Source organism: Drosophila obscura, unplaced genomic scaffold (genome assembly GCF_018151105.1).
Source record: "Drosophila obscura isolate BZ-5 IFL unplaced genomic scaffold, ASM1815110v1 contig_73, whole genome shotgun sequence".
Classification (NCBI taxonomy): domain Eukaryota; kingdom Metazoa; phylum Arthropoda; class Insecta; order Diptera; family Drosophilidae; genus Drosophila; species Drosophila obscura.
This window is the reverse complement of record NW_024542865.1, coordinates 9,202,225-9,215,619: the sequence shown is the minus strand read 5'-3', so window position 1 is coordinate 9,215,619 and position 13,395 is coordinate 9,202,225.

Below are 13,395 nucleotides of genomic sequence, written 5' to 3'. Positions count from 1 at the left end.
CACTCCCGGAGTGGTACTTGTAATTAAAACAGATGATAACCCTGCCTGTTGCTACCTGCAGATGGAAATGGTAGATGGAACATGGAAGATGGGAGATGGAGAGAGCGCCCTGCTAACCGCATAGTTGACCCTAATTTGGAACTATCAATAACTGGACTGAGCAGAACTCTAAACAGAGCTCGAGAGGAGGCCACCGCAAGATGGTTTAAACAAGAAGATGGTTGGTTCGTGGTGGCGCACACAGTCAAAACAATAAAATTAATGTCTCCGCTGTTGGGGTTCACGCGCGGGTTCATGCGAGGGATCAGCGGGTGCCACTTAAGTGATCTCGAAATGGAATTCCATCTAACGAAAAAAAAACCCTAAACAGGTAGCAGTTGTTAAAAGTCGTTGAACAACAAATGGAAACAACCATCAAGACGATGACGACGATGATTCTCCAAAGTATAAACACTGTGACCTGCCTGCCCATAAGAAATATCCCACACTCCGAGGAGGAGTTGTACACGTAAGAGCGTGCATAAAATGATGATATTCATGACAATAAATGAGGACTTGTGATACATAATACTCGCACTATTGCAAAATTAAACGAGGAGGAACGTGTGAGTCGCTTCTGGGGACGCGACTCTACTTGTACCCGTACTCGGGGCGGGGCGAAATTTTGAAATATACTTGTAGCAGTGTGATCTCACATGAGTCTGGAAACCAAATTTGGTTGCCTTAGCTCTTATAGTCTCTGAGATCTAGGCGCTCAACAAGACGGACAGACAGAAATGGCTATATCGACTCGGCTATTGATGCTGAGCAAGAATAAATATACTTTATGGGGTCGGAAACGTTTCCTTCTCTGCGTTACACACATCCACTTTTACCACAAATCTAATATACCCGTTAACTCTTTTCTTAGTACGGGTATAAAAATTTAATGTAAACTAAGGGAAGTCCAACCTTAAAACTGAATGAAAATGCTACTGGTATATTCTGGAAGAAAGTGCTGATATTTTAATATTTACATTTAAACTTACAAATTTTTTTATCAATAGAGAGAGAGTGGAAATATTTTTAATATTTACATATATTATATATATTTCATATTTAAATTTAATATTTTTCATAATTAAATTAAATATTTCATAGTTAAATTTAATTATTTTAATATTTACATTCAAATATGTTTCATATTTAAATGGAATATTTTTCATATACATATGTATGTGTGTAAGTTAAATATTTTTCGCATTTAAATCTGTATATATAAAAAAGAATCCCTATTTCCCTTGGTCACGACATCGCGCGTGAACGACTGGACCTTTGGTTATTGTTGGTTATTGTCAGGAGAAGGTTCTTATAAAAGAAAAAATTAAGAAAATTGCGCGGAATACTCGAAAATTTAAGAATACTCCGAAAATGTTAGTATTGAAGCAGGCCTTTCCAGGGCTATCAAACGTGTGCTTGATTTTTTGTATGGAAGTGTTACATAAATCAAAAAATAAATTCAGTCGGTTAATACCGATTTGGCTAATTGTTTTAAAATATTTTAAATGTGCCTGTTTGCTGAAAAGAGTTAGTTTGTTTTGTTGGTCGGTTTTGAAAATTGTTTTGTGTGAGAAATATATTAATATATGTATACAGATTAATAAAGATGCTGCACAAGAAGATGGTTGTTCAAATATGAATGAGGAAGATCGGAAATCCGTACGAGAAATAATAACATGAAGCATCCATATGCGTAGCGGGAGACGGAATGGCGGTCGATCAACTGAAGATGCCGGAAACGGGAATGAAATGCTGTGTATTTGATACCCTCCAATTATTGCAAAAGCAAATTTGTGTTGAACGTATTATTCGACTCACTTCTCATCCATGCAACCACAATGTGCCACAGTGAAACGTGGCCGGGTACAGCTAGTGATATACTATAAAATATATTTAATTTCATTTATGTAATATGGGATATTTAAATAACATAAGCAGTCTCTTCACTTTGATTTTAATAATAGTAATTATAACAGTTAATATAAATATGAAACATATATGGTTCAAAATTTAATGCATTATATAACTATTTAAAGTGTTTTATTTTTATTAGATTTAATATTTTAATCAGGTGGAGCCATAACAGATCATGTTGGGTAGTAGTTTTGGTAGATTAATCACTGTAACAGAGCACCAGCATCTATAGAGAATCACCTCTGCACTTGGTAAATGATAGCCCCATGGATCTATAAATAAAATAATATTTAGTAAAATAATATAATAAAATAATTGTAGGCTTTGTATTTATATAGATAAAACACTCCGAAGAGTGTATAACATCTGCTTTAAAAATTTCAATGCAACCTCAACTGTGTCTCTCCCGCTTCCTCTCTGGTCAAATGTCAAAAGGCAAAGTCCAGCAGCGCTATAGAGGCTACCAAATTGGCGTCGGTGGGGAGGGGAGGGGAGGGTTAAATATGGTTAAACTAGTTTTTGGTGTTCCCAGGCCGATACCCCCCCAGACGTAAGCCGCTAAAAATCATTTTTCAAAAAGCACACACACTGAGGTCCGACCCAACCCGACCCGAACATTTCTGTGTTGCCACGGTATAGGGATCTTCCTTTTGTGACACATGTTCAGAGAGGCGGTTGTGGGGGCTGGGGGTGGGTAGAGGGGGATTGGGCAAATAGATGAGGACTCTATGCACATGAAACAATTATTATTATTAATAAGTTAGTTTTACTCCACGTGCTACCTACCCCCGCTCTGCTCTGCTCAGCGCTGCGCTGCTCTATGCTGCCCTGTGTGGATGGATACCCGGGAATTGCGTTACAAGATTAAGCATGAAAAATGTTATGAATGTTTCCTCTGCTATAATTAATCTTCATCTGGCGCTAGCTACATGTTTTGGGGATGGTAGCGGTAGCGGCTAAGCGGTACGAGTGGGGGTGGGGGCTATGAGTGTGGCTACCATGCAAAAGAGTTAAATAATTATAAGCACACATACGAGTATTCCACACACACTACACACACTCCACATGACTCCGCAACGCAACCCTTTGTGGCACTCTCCCTCCTCTATGGCTCGTCTCGTCTCGTCTCGTCCGTAAGCTCTACAAATAGTGAATGGCTCCGCAGCTGTGTCCGGGGTGTCCTAATAGATGGTTTTGTCATTGCTGCTGCTGTTGTGTGCACTTATTGTTGTTGGGGATTCACCTTGTTATTTCTCTGTTTGTGCACCTGCAAATGTGTGGAAATGTTTGATGCAAAGAAACTGAAGCACAACAATGGCTTCTGCCATGGGTACGGGCTGTATATTTCTGCAAATATAAATCATAGGAAAAAGGTATAAAATATAAAAACAACGAATCTAGTTAAATTGGCCGCTCTTCATGGATCACGTTGCGTGATCTCCTTTCCGCGGCCACGGGCATTCACATATCCCTGCGTGGAGCCGCCCATCTCAATATGTACATATGTATGTACATATATCCCTAGTCCAGACGCTCATCCTGACCTTTTGCTCCTTTTGGTGGCGTACATTCAGTACGCTAATCTTCTTCACCTATCGATGATGCTTTGATGTTTTTTTCCAGTACTAGTCTTCAAGTAAATAGTCGTAAATATTCATAAATATTAATAGTCATGCTCCCCGGATCCCCACACGACCATAGAAGATGGCAAACTTAGCCGCAAATCATCTAATAGAAAACCTCGTTGTTGTGTGTCTAGGGGGATTCGATATTCCGGATATTTTTACCGGTACCATTTATGAACAGGCCCTGCCGATGACCTAGTGGGGGAACACTTTTGGTAAATTTCCTCCTCAGACGTAGATTAAAACCAGACGAAGGGACAGGACGCAAGGACACAGGGAACAGCAAGATCCAACCAAAAATGTAGCATAAAAATTAAAAATAAAAACCTTAACACAAAAAAAGAAAAATCCCTAAAGTTTCTGTGTTGCTTACAAAATTTAAGTGTGCAAATAAACTTTAACCTTTTATTGAGACATTAAAAGACTTCCCGGTTGATATATTCCACCGATTAGGAAAAGACGCCTTCCTTGATCTTAGAGTTTCCAAAGAGTAATTCAATATATGGGGCAAGATCTTTGGAAAATTATGGGAAATATGCAACACAATAGAAATGAAAGAATGAAGCAAAGAAAAGGGAGAGTTAATGCTCTGTTAATGCTGTTCAGAAATTGATTTATTTTCTCAGGTAATCGTGAAGTTGGACATGGCTGATCCTCAAAGTAGTGTTGCACAGATTTTTTGCAGAGCGATTTCTTTTGTATTGAAGAGCAGTGAAAGATGCTGCGAATTTGTGCCTTTCCTGTCTGTTCAGCTTATGGCAGTAAATCATTGTAAATTTATAGCCTCGAAATCCCTAATTTCGATATATGTAGAACTCTTCCATCTGTTTAACTTCAAACAACTAAAGACTATTTACCTCACTGGGGATTCCATTTCCCCGTCCATAACTACATACATATGTTATTTGCATTTTGTGCATAACAATTTCCCTTCAAAGTTTTTTAATATAAATTATTTAATTAAAATGATGGCAACAAAAAAGCAAAAGCTGCAAACATTTCAATACACTTTTAGGAGTATTTTCTAGCTGATTGTTTCATAGATGGGGGGATTTAGTTTAAAGCCAAACAATTATTAATTATTAATGAGCTTGGAGAGCTTTGGGGAGAAATAAGGCAATAAAGGCAATAAGGGCAGACAGAGCTTAAAGCACACACAACTTGAGCAAATATTAAATGCATTTTGAGAGTGCAACAAAAATTATTCATTCAAAACCGGAGAGGTGGAGAGGTGAAGTTCTGGGATGGGGGCGAGGATATTTTGTGGTTGCTCGACGAAGTGAAAAACAATAAATAATGCAGCCAATTAAAACTTTGGCTGTTTGGCTTCAAATGCAACACCAGCCAGCAGCAGCAGCAGTGGCAGCTACGGCCGTGGTAATACGGCGGGGGCACGAACAACAAAATGCAACACCAATAACATCAAAAACAATGAAACAACAACAGCACTCAGACTCACACTACCACTACCAAACGCCCCCAAACTAATTGACAAACAAGAGGGCAAATTGATTGCAATAAAGCACATGGCATATTGGGTCAACGTCAACCCCAACCCACTCTCATTCCCATTTCCAAACTCATACCATATTCTCCGTACTCTGTGGCAGATCCATGCCATACATTTATATGCACAGATATGGGCTTCACTCCACGTATATCTGGCCAATGCCATGTGATGGACTGACAACAATCAATTGAATCAAAAAGAGCAGCCAAGGCACGGAGCAAGTCCGTTTCTAAGCGAATACCAGAATACCCTTCATCGGAGAGGCAGCGAAGCCACACTGGGAGAGAGGGAGAGAGAGCGGTTGTCACGACGGGGTAGTTGTTTTGCATACGAGTATTCCGAGCATAATAATAATGGAATCGAAATGTCTCCTATAGTTAAAGTTAACATTAATTTATTTCTGAATTATTGTTAATTTATCTTCTTTTTTTATACAAAATAAAATAAATATAAATAATAATAAATAATTTTTATTAATACTTTTGAAATATGTAGGTAAGTACTGTAATTTTTAATTTTTTTATGATTTTCCTTGGATAAATCCATTATGTTAGCGCTGATCTTCAGTTATATAGTAATGGCCATTTTTAGTTTAATTGAATAGCTCTTTTCTGAACATAAAACGCACATCCAAATAATATGACTTTCCTGGGCAGAAATCTTGCCCAATTTTTCTGTTTTGAACAGCGTAGAACCCATATGCTTGCCACTAGAAAAACAACAAAAAACAACCAGAAATGTGGCTAGTTCTTGCAGTTGTATAGTTCTTATATAGTGATACGATTTGGACTGGAATCATCTTTAGAAACAATAAATTATTGTTATTTTGGAGCTGTTTTTTTTTTTTGTAGACTTAAGTTTTATGAATATTTTTCAGCCCCCAACTGTAGGACTATTTTGAACAGATGAAGTCAAGTTAAATCCTTTTTCTCTGGAAAATTATAGTACCCTCAAGGGCAGAGGGTATAGGCAACAGGCAGGCAGTCCAGCCTCACGGCTACTCGAAATTATTATTATAAACTTCTTCACTTTTAATGGAATTGTTATCAAAACACATTAAAAACGACAGACAAGGAGAATGAGTGAGTGAGTGAGTGAGTGAGTGGTGAGTGTGAAGGGGTATGGGTATGGGGCTGGGTGGCAAGCGGCATGGGGCATGGACAAGAAGACGAAACACACGCAACGCAATGCAATACATTGCTTCGCATCGCATCGCATATCAGAGAGAGAGAGAGAAAAGAACCAATCAAATGCACTTTGTCAATGCCAATTCACACAATAAATCTACAGAAAGATAGCACCGTGCCAGACAAGCGGCAAGGAGGAGAATGGAAGGGAGAGGCAATGCAGCGGATGCAGGCATTGGACAAAAGGGTGGCAGGGGCAAGGCAACAAAAGAGCGAAACATGAGAAGCGAGTAAAACAAAAATGAGAACTTAAAGAAAAAGCTCACCAAATATTGAGGTTAACTTAAGCGCCACAAAGCGACGCTTTAGATACACTGGACAACAAAGAAAAAAGAAAGGGGAAATCATACAGGGAAGGCAGGTCTGACGTCTCTGGTGGAATATATGATCCAGAGAAAGGGAAGTCTGGCCTCTCTGGTGGCATCTCTGTGTCAATCTACGCCTACACGTGACTGTCTAAAAGTCAGAAAATGTCTCCAGATGGCAGAAGCTGTTCAGATTTTCTGTTCAATAGATCAAAGACAAAGTGAAACTCTATATCCATATATAAAATCTGAATAATTCAAGACAAATCGTGCAAATTATAATTGCTGGTCACGCGACATGCAGCAGCGCCGCTCGGTTACAAAGCTTCATTTTGGAATTAACGAATAATATTCTGGCCAATTGGATGATACTCTCAAACCATGGTTTAGGGTATGAGAAGGGGCAACGTAGTATATATGTCTGCTGCTCTTTGTGGCATATGCAACAGAGAGGCAAGGCAAACAACAGAATGTTGAAAAGAGTTTTGAATTTCATTCTGAAACTTCCACCCAAAAATGCTTTAAGCTGATCATGTTTTGGCGTGCTCTTCATGTTGGGTAAGACAGGCTCCACAAGACAAAGAACCTTTCACAAACAAAAACAACAAAAAAACCAAAAAAAAAAAAGAAAAGGAGCCTAAACAATCATCAGGCATTGACCCCACTGCTGATAGCCACGTGCCCCCAAGGCTAACAGAAAGGGTAGCCACATGGCATCGGCGATTTCCAATTGGAATTGTGGAGCCTTCTACCTGTGGAGCCGCCACGCCCTCGCGAATCCTCCAGCGGAAGATCAGCCGTGCTGACACCTCTCCACAAAGAGGCAACCAAGTAATGGCAGCTGCTGCTGGCGGCCATTAGAGGCTCATTATGGGGAGACTGCGACTGCGACTGTGAATGCGCCGGCGCGACCTGACACTTTGTTGATTTTTCTGCACTGACATTTTTTTGTGTGGATTTTTGCATTTCTCATTAATTTCGTTTGTTGTCTAACAAAACGTAACAAAAAAGGAAACAACAAAATGGAAAAAAATAACAAAAACAACTAAAACTTGGACACGCTTCGACGCCTATTGCGCCTGCGCGTGCGAAATGTTAGAGGAACATAAAGAATTGTCTTTAAATTAATGTTGAAAATTAAAAACTTCACACGCACCTATCTCGACCATGAAAAACATGTGCGAAAGAGAAGAAGAAATGGAGAAAGAGAGAGGGGAGAGAGAGAGAGAGAGAGAGAGAGAGAGAGAGAGAGAGAAGGTAAAGATGAGTGTGAGGGTGATATAGAGATATACTAGATGGACTGCAGCGGGACGGACCTGAACCCACGCCAGAGACCGACAGCGTCGTCGTCTGGCAAGTCACCAAAGTTTGATTGACGACAGTAGTCGACGTGAGTCTGATAAGAGACAGATGCAGTGGCTGAAGAGAGTGTAGAGGGGAGAATGGTAAATGAAGAGAGAATGAAAGAAGAACGTACAGTAGAGAGAGGAAGAGATGGATATCTGCATGGAAATTGGATATACACTGACCGATGTATACTCTTTTGGGGATCCAAAGGAAATGATTGCGACAGGGGAAATAAATAAAAAGTTCAGAGAGAGAGAGAAGGAAAAACAAGAACTCTGCATACAAGAAGATAGAAAGAGAAGAGAGAAAATAAAGGCAGAATAGGGAAGAAATGTAGACACAGAGAAAACCGAGAGGAAATAAAATAAAATAAAGAAAGTGTTAAAAGGAAGCCACTCGGCAAAAATAAAAGTGTCAGAAGAAGAAAGAGAAAAAAATATAGTTATAGAAATAAAAGAGATAATAGAAAAGGCTAGAAAGAGAGCCGTTCATTTATGGGGAATTGTTAAAGTGAATGTGCTCTAGTTGGATCTGGTTTATGCTTCTATTTTTTTTAATCGAACTCAAGACATTTTCTATAATTATATAGACATGATAGTCGGAAAAGAACACCCCTAATATTATTTCATACAAAATCCGAGCTTAGTCTGCGCCCTAATACCCACAATGTGCCCCTTGCGTATCCACAAACGTCTGCCCATAGCAGAGCTACCTGGCAATGTAATGTTTAGGCCCTGTACAAGGTAGGTAGGCCTAGGCCTTACAGGCAAGGGCCTTCTTACGCTCTTACCAATTAAGCAAATCGACGCCAAGTGCGTGTTCCGCGTTCACATCCGTCGCACAGTCCGTGGGGAGTGAAAGAGAGGTGTGGGTGGGGGTGGGGTGCACAGGTAGGTGTAGGGGTGTCATGCGTCAGCGAGCAATACGCACAGGCGGCGGGGGGTTGGGGTGTAGTAAGAGAAATGAGCGAGGAAACAATGAGAATGCGTGGCTGATGAATTACTTGCGATGTGGAGTGTGAAGCCAGTGGATGGGGGTAGAACACATGGGAGGGGGGGCAACGGTTATAGCCTGGTCAAGTGCTTACCTCTCTCTCTCACACTCACACTCTAGCTCATTTCCTCTCTCTCTTACCAGCTCTAGTTCTAGCCAAAAGAGTGACGAATCGTCAAGCTGCCCCTGAAAATGCATTGCGGTCTTGAAAGAGTGCAACAAACACACAGAAAAAAAAAATATAGAAAAACGAAGGCAGTGATAGAGCATTGAGAAGGAAGGAGATGGTGCCACAGGGAGTGCGGTAAAGTGGAGCGCGGGGTAGTGGGGTAGAGGGCACTACAGATGGTGATCAATCTTAAGAGCTTTGACTGAGTTTCCACACTGACAAAAAAAAAACGAAAATACTCGTTACATCTTTGGAAATTCTCATTCTCATTTTTAATACAATTTTTAATCCTTTCCGAAACTTTCATTTAAAAGCTATTTCCTCTTAAGGAAACCAACCCAATTTATGCATCAGAAGGTTGTAGGTTGGACCTTCTCAGAGGCATCACCAAGGTCTCAGAGTTTTCGAGAGGATTGCAAATGCGAATTTACAATATACATTATGCTGGGCCAAAATTTGATACAATTTTTCCAGCTGACACCCTTTTATTCTGTTCTTTGTTAGTAAATAAAATTATACAATTTTGTTCAAATTTTTAGTGTTATGTTTGGCGGTTGCTACCTTGAAAAGAAAATACACTTTTTTGGTTAATATACATTAAAAAGGTATTCAGGTATTTTTTTTTTTCTAGTTACTGTTAAAAAATTAACGATTGGTGAAAATAAGGAAGTTCCGCTGAGCTTGACAAATTTAGTTAACTTGGTCGCAAAAACTTGTGCAGGTTCTTTACTGCCAATAACTGATTAATGACGATATTAATGGTATCAATATATATGCAATAGATTTCACCACATTATCCAATTCATTCAGCAAAAAAATTTTTTTTCAATTTTATCTGTTTCAATAAATTTGTAAAATTTGGTAGCAACCTCTAAAAAATTTGTTTAAATAAAAATTAAAACTTTAATATTACTATCAAGCCCAAGATAACAAAATAAAGGGGTGTCCCGTTGAAATTAAAAAAACATTTTTTTTTTTGCTTAACCTAATGTATGTTCAGACATACGAGTATGTACATAAGTTCATTTAAAATCCTGAATATTCGAAATATTATAGTATCACACAAAACGTAATTTTTTCTAGATAATATATTTTATGTGTGTGTTATGTAACTAATAACTCACAGCTTAAAATATGAAATATTGAAATATTGCAAGAAATATGGTAATCCTTTAACTTGGATATTTTAATTTAATTAATAATTTTACTTTAAGTATTATTTGCCAGCATATTTAAATTAAAAATTCCTTTAAAACTACTGAAAATATACCTACATATACCTACAGCTTTTTATATTCATTTTATACACTTATTTTTATTACAGAACTCCACACATTCCAAACAGTTTTCTCAGATATTTTATTTTGAGTGCATTTACTGCCGTAGCACACATATTTATACAATTTCTTTGTGGGTGATTCCTTTCTGGCCAAAGTTCAGAGCATATTTCACATGTCCCGGGTAACGCTTAATAATTTGACAGCTCCTTTGACAGATGAGCCAACCCAAAAAAAAAGTAAAAGGATCAGATGTTGTTGCTGGATAAAGAGAGCGAACGCAACGAGAACGAGAGCACGCTGGTCTCTGGTCTGCCAGCGTCTGCCTGCCGCGCTCTCAATAATAAATTAGCTAAGAAAAAACAACCAAAAGGAGCAAAAACCCTTCAGCCCGAAACAAAAATGTAAACTGTAAATGGAACAAGAAACCCAACGAGCGACAAATGCAATTTCGGGAACGCATTTCAATGGCCACACGGGACACGGGGAGGGCGCGCGGACTGGAGTGGCGTTCCAGTTGGAGTTTCGCAGTTTTGAAGTCTGGGCCTTAATAGCCATTAGCTGGGCAATTTTCTCAGCCAGACAGGCAGACAGACGGAGCATGCACATGTATGAAAAATTGGCAGAAACGCATAAAAAAAAGCAAGCCAGAATGAAGCCGAGATCTGTTGCAGAGAGAGAGAGAGAGGGTGTACTCGACCCAAGGGAAAACTTATTTATAAACACAAGAATATCACTGTATGATGATTCAAGTTATTTTTTCATACAGGTGATTTAAAAAATAAACCTGATCGATAGAAGAAAGAATGAATTTCCAGGTATAGAAATAGTTTCTGTCTGTTTTTACAAATCCCTCTGTCATTGTCTTAGATCGTTTATATTCTGTATTAATTAATCTATTAAAGGTTATATTTCTTTCCTTTGGTCCCACAATCAATGTGTGTCTCCCCAAAGCTTTCACATATCTCATACACCCCGCTGCTGTCCATTTTGGTGTCGAACAGGGTATGCGTTGAACAGTTGGAGCAACCAGATATGTATCCTCGACGACCAGCTGCAATCTATCAACCGACAAAACGCCTGCAGACAGAAACAGAAGGAAGCAGCACCACACACACCAAAAAATAACCAAATAAATATGAGAAAAAAACAAACAATAAATAAGTAAAAAAAAAAAATACCTTCCAGAAAACGTTCCGTAAAAATTTGTGGCCAAACGAAAACTGCGAAAAAAACGAATTTATGTAAATATTAATACGCAACATTTTGGGGCCATAACAATTTGTATTCAGTGTGTTTTTGTGTGTGTGTGTATGCGAGTGACAAATATACCAATTAAATAAATGCCAAAAAATAAAAGGCTTAATGCCAAAAGAATATGCAAATAAACATTTATTAAGCTAAATCACATGCAAAACATAAAAAGCTCCAGCTGAAAAAGTGGTTTATAATTTGGGAAAAAATATATATGGGTAGTACACACTAGGTACAAATAAAAAAAAGAGTTTTAATACTTTAGAAAATCAATCATCAGATGTCATATTTATTTACCTTCGTACGTTCCTCTTTCATTACCTGTACAGTAATCTATTCTCAATATAATTTCTCAGAATATTCTAATATATTTCCTTACTTATTTGATCATGTGTACTTACATATTTATATAAATTAGTCAGCTTATCAACAAAAAGATTCTCTAATTTCATAACATTTCCCTTTAATGTGTTTTTTGTTTGGGTTGAATTTCAATATATACGAGTATATTTTTCTCTTTATATACTTAGAATTCCTACAAATTCCGTGCATGGAATTCATAGTATACATATAGTGTCTCCGTCTCCTCTGATCAGTGTCTCTGCTGCCATCGTAAGCTTTATCCTTTGTCAGCATCTTTTGCTGACTGAGATTTTTTCGTCTGCAGTTCATTAAATGTGGACTTGAAGTCGCTTTCGAGTATCTGTATCTAAGTATGGCTATATCTCTTCGCCTCAATGTACGAGGATGTGTGGTGTCGTGTGCGAGTGTGTCATTTGAGCGTCATTTATGCGCCACATTCAACATTATCAGCATTTATTCTTCTCTGCTCTTATCATCGTCTCATCACCACTTTTTTTCTTTTGCATTCCCTCGACAATGAGTACCATGATTTCGACCAAATGTTTGCCATGCAGTAAGTTACGTTAACTAAACTTAAGTTAAGTTACATGACGGATCATATAACACATATAACATATAAGAATGCAAGTTCCATAGGACATAATACTAAATAGTTTCTTTCCAATTTTAATCTAAGCAAAGTATACAAATGTGCAGTTTTGATCTGATTTTTAGAGAATTTCAGGAAATTTGAACCAAATCGAAAGACTTTCTTGACCCTACTTTAAAGAGAGACCTGCGCTAGTGGCATTGAAATTATAGGAAGTAAGCCAGATATTTCTATTTCTTCAGAAATGATAGATACGCACTAGAGAATCATTATTGGGGATGGCTTAACGTACTTTAACATGTTAGATCTATTGTATTAGACCAGCTTCTGAGGCTAGAGCTCCTCTTTTAATCCGATTTTCTGCAAGTTTCTTCCTTGAAAGAAGATGTATGTATGTATGTCCTGTCGCATCCTGCAAATGATGCATCAAATGATGCATCCTGTTAGGGTATCCAAATCTGCGGGCACATAAGTTAGTCTTTCTTACTGGTTTTTGGTTTTTATTTCGCTATTTTTGCAACGTAATTTCAGAGCTGGATACCAGGGCTGTGGGATGGTGCCTGGGTATGGGCATGGGTTCAGGGCCCAGTTAAAACAGGAGAGTGGCGAGCAGCGGGGAGGGGTTGGGCTGTGGTGTGGTGTGTGGCACGACAAGTGCTGTTGTCGGTCTTGTTCTTGTTCTTGTTGTTCCTGTTGTTATAGCCAACGATGCTGATAACAATGTTGGATGATGAAAGCCATTGATGGGCGCTGCAGAGAGCGTGAGTGAGTGAGTGAGTGAGTGAGTGAGTGAGTGAGTGAGAGAGAGAGAGCCATGATGATG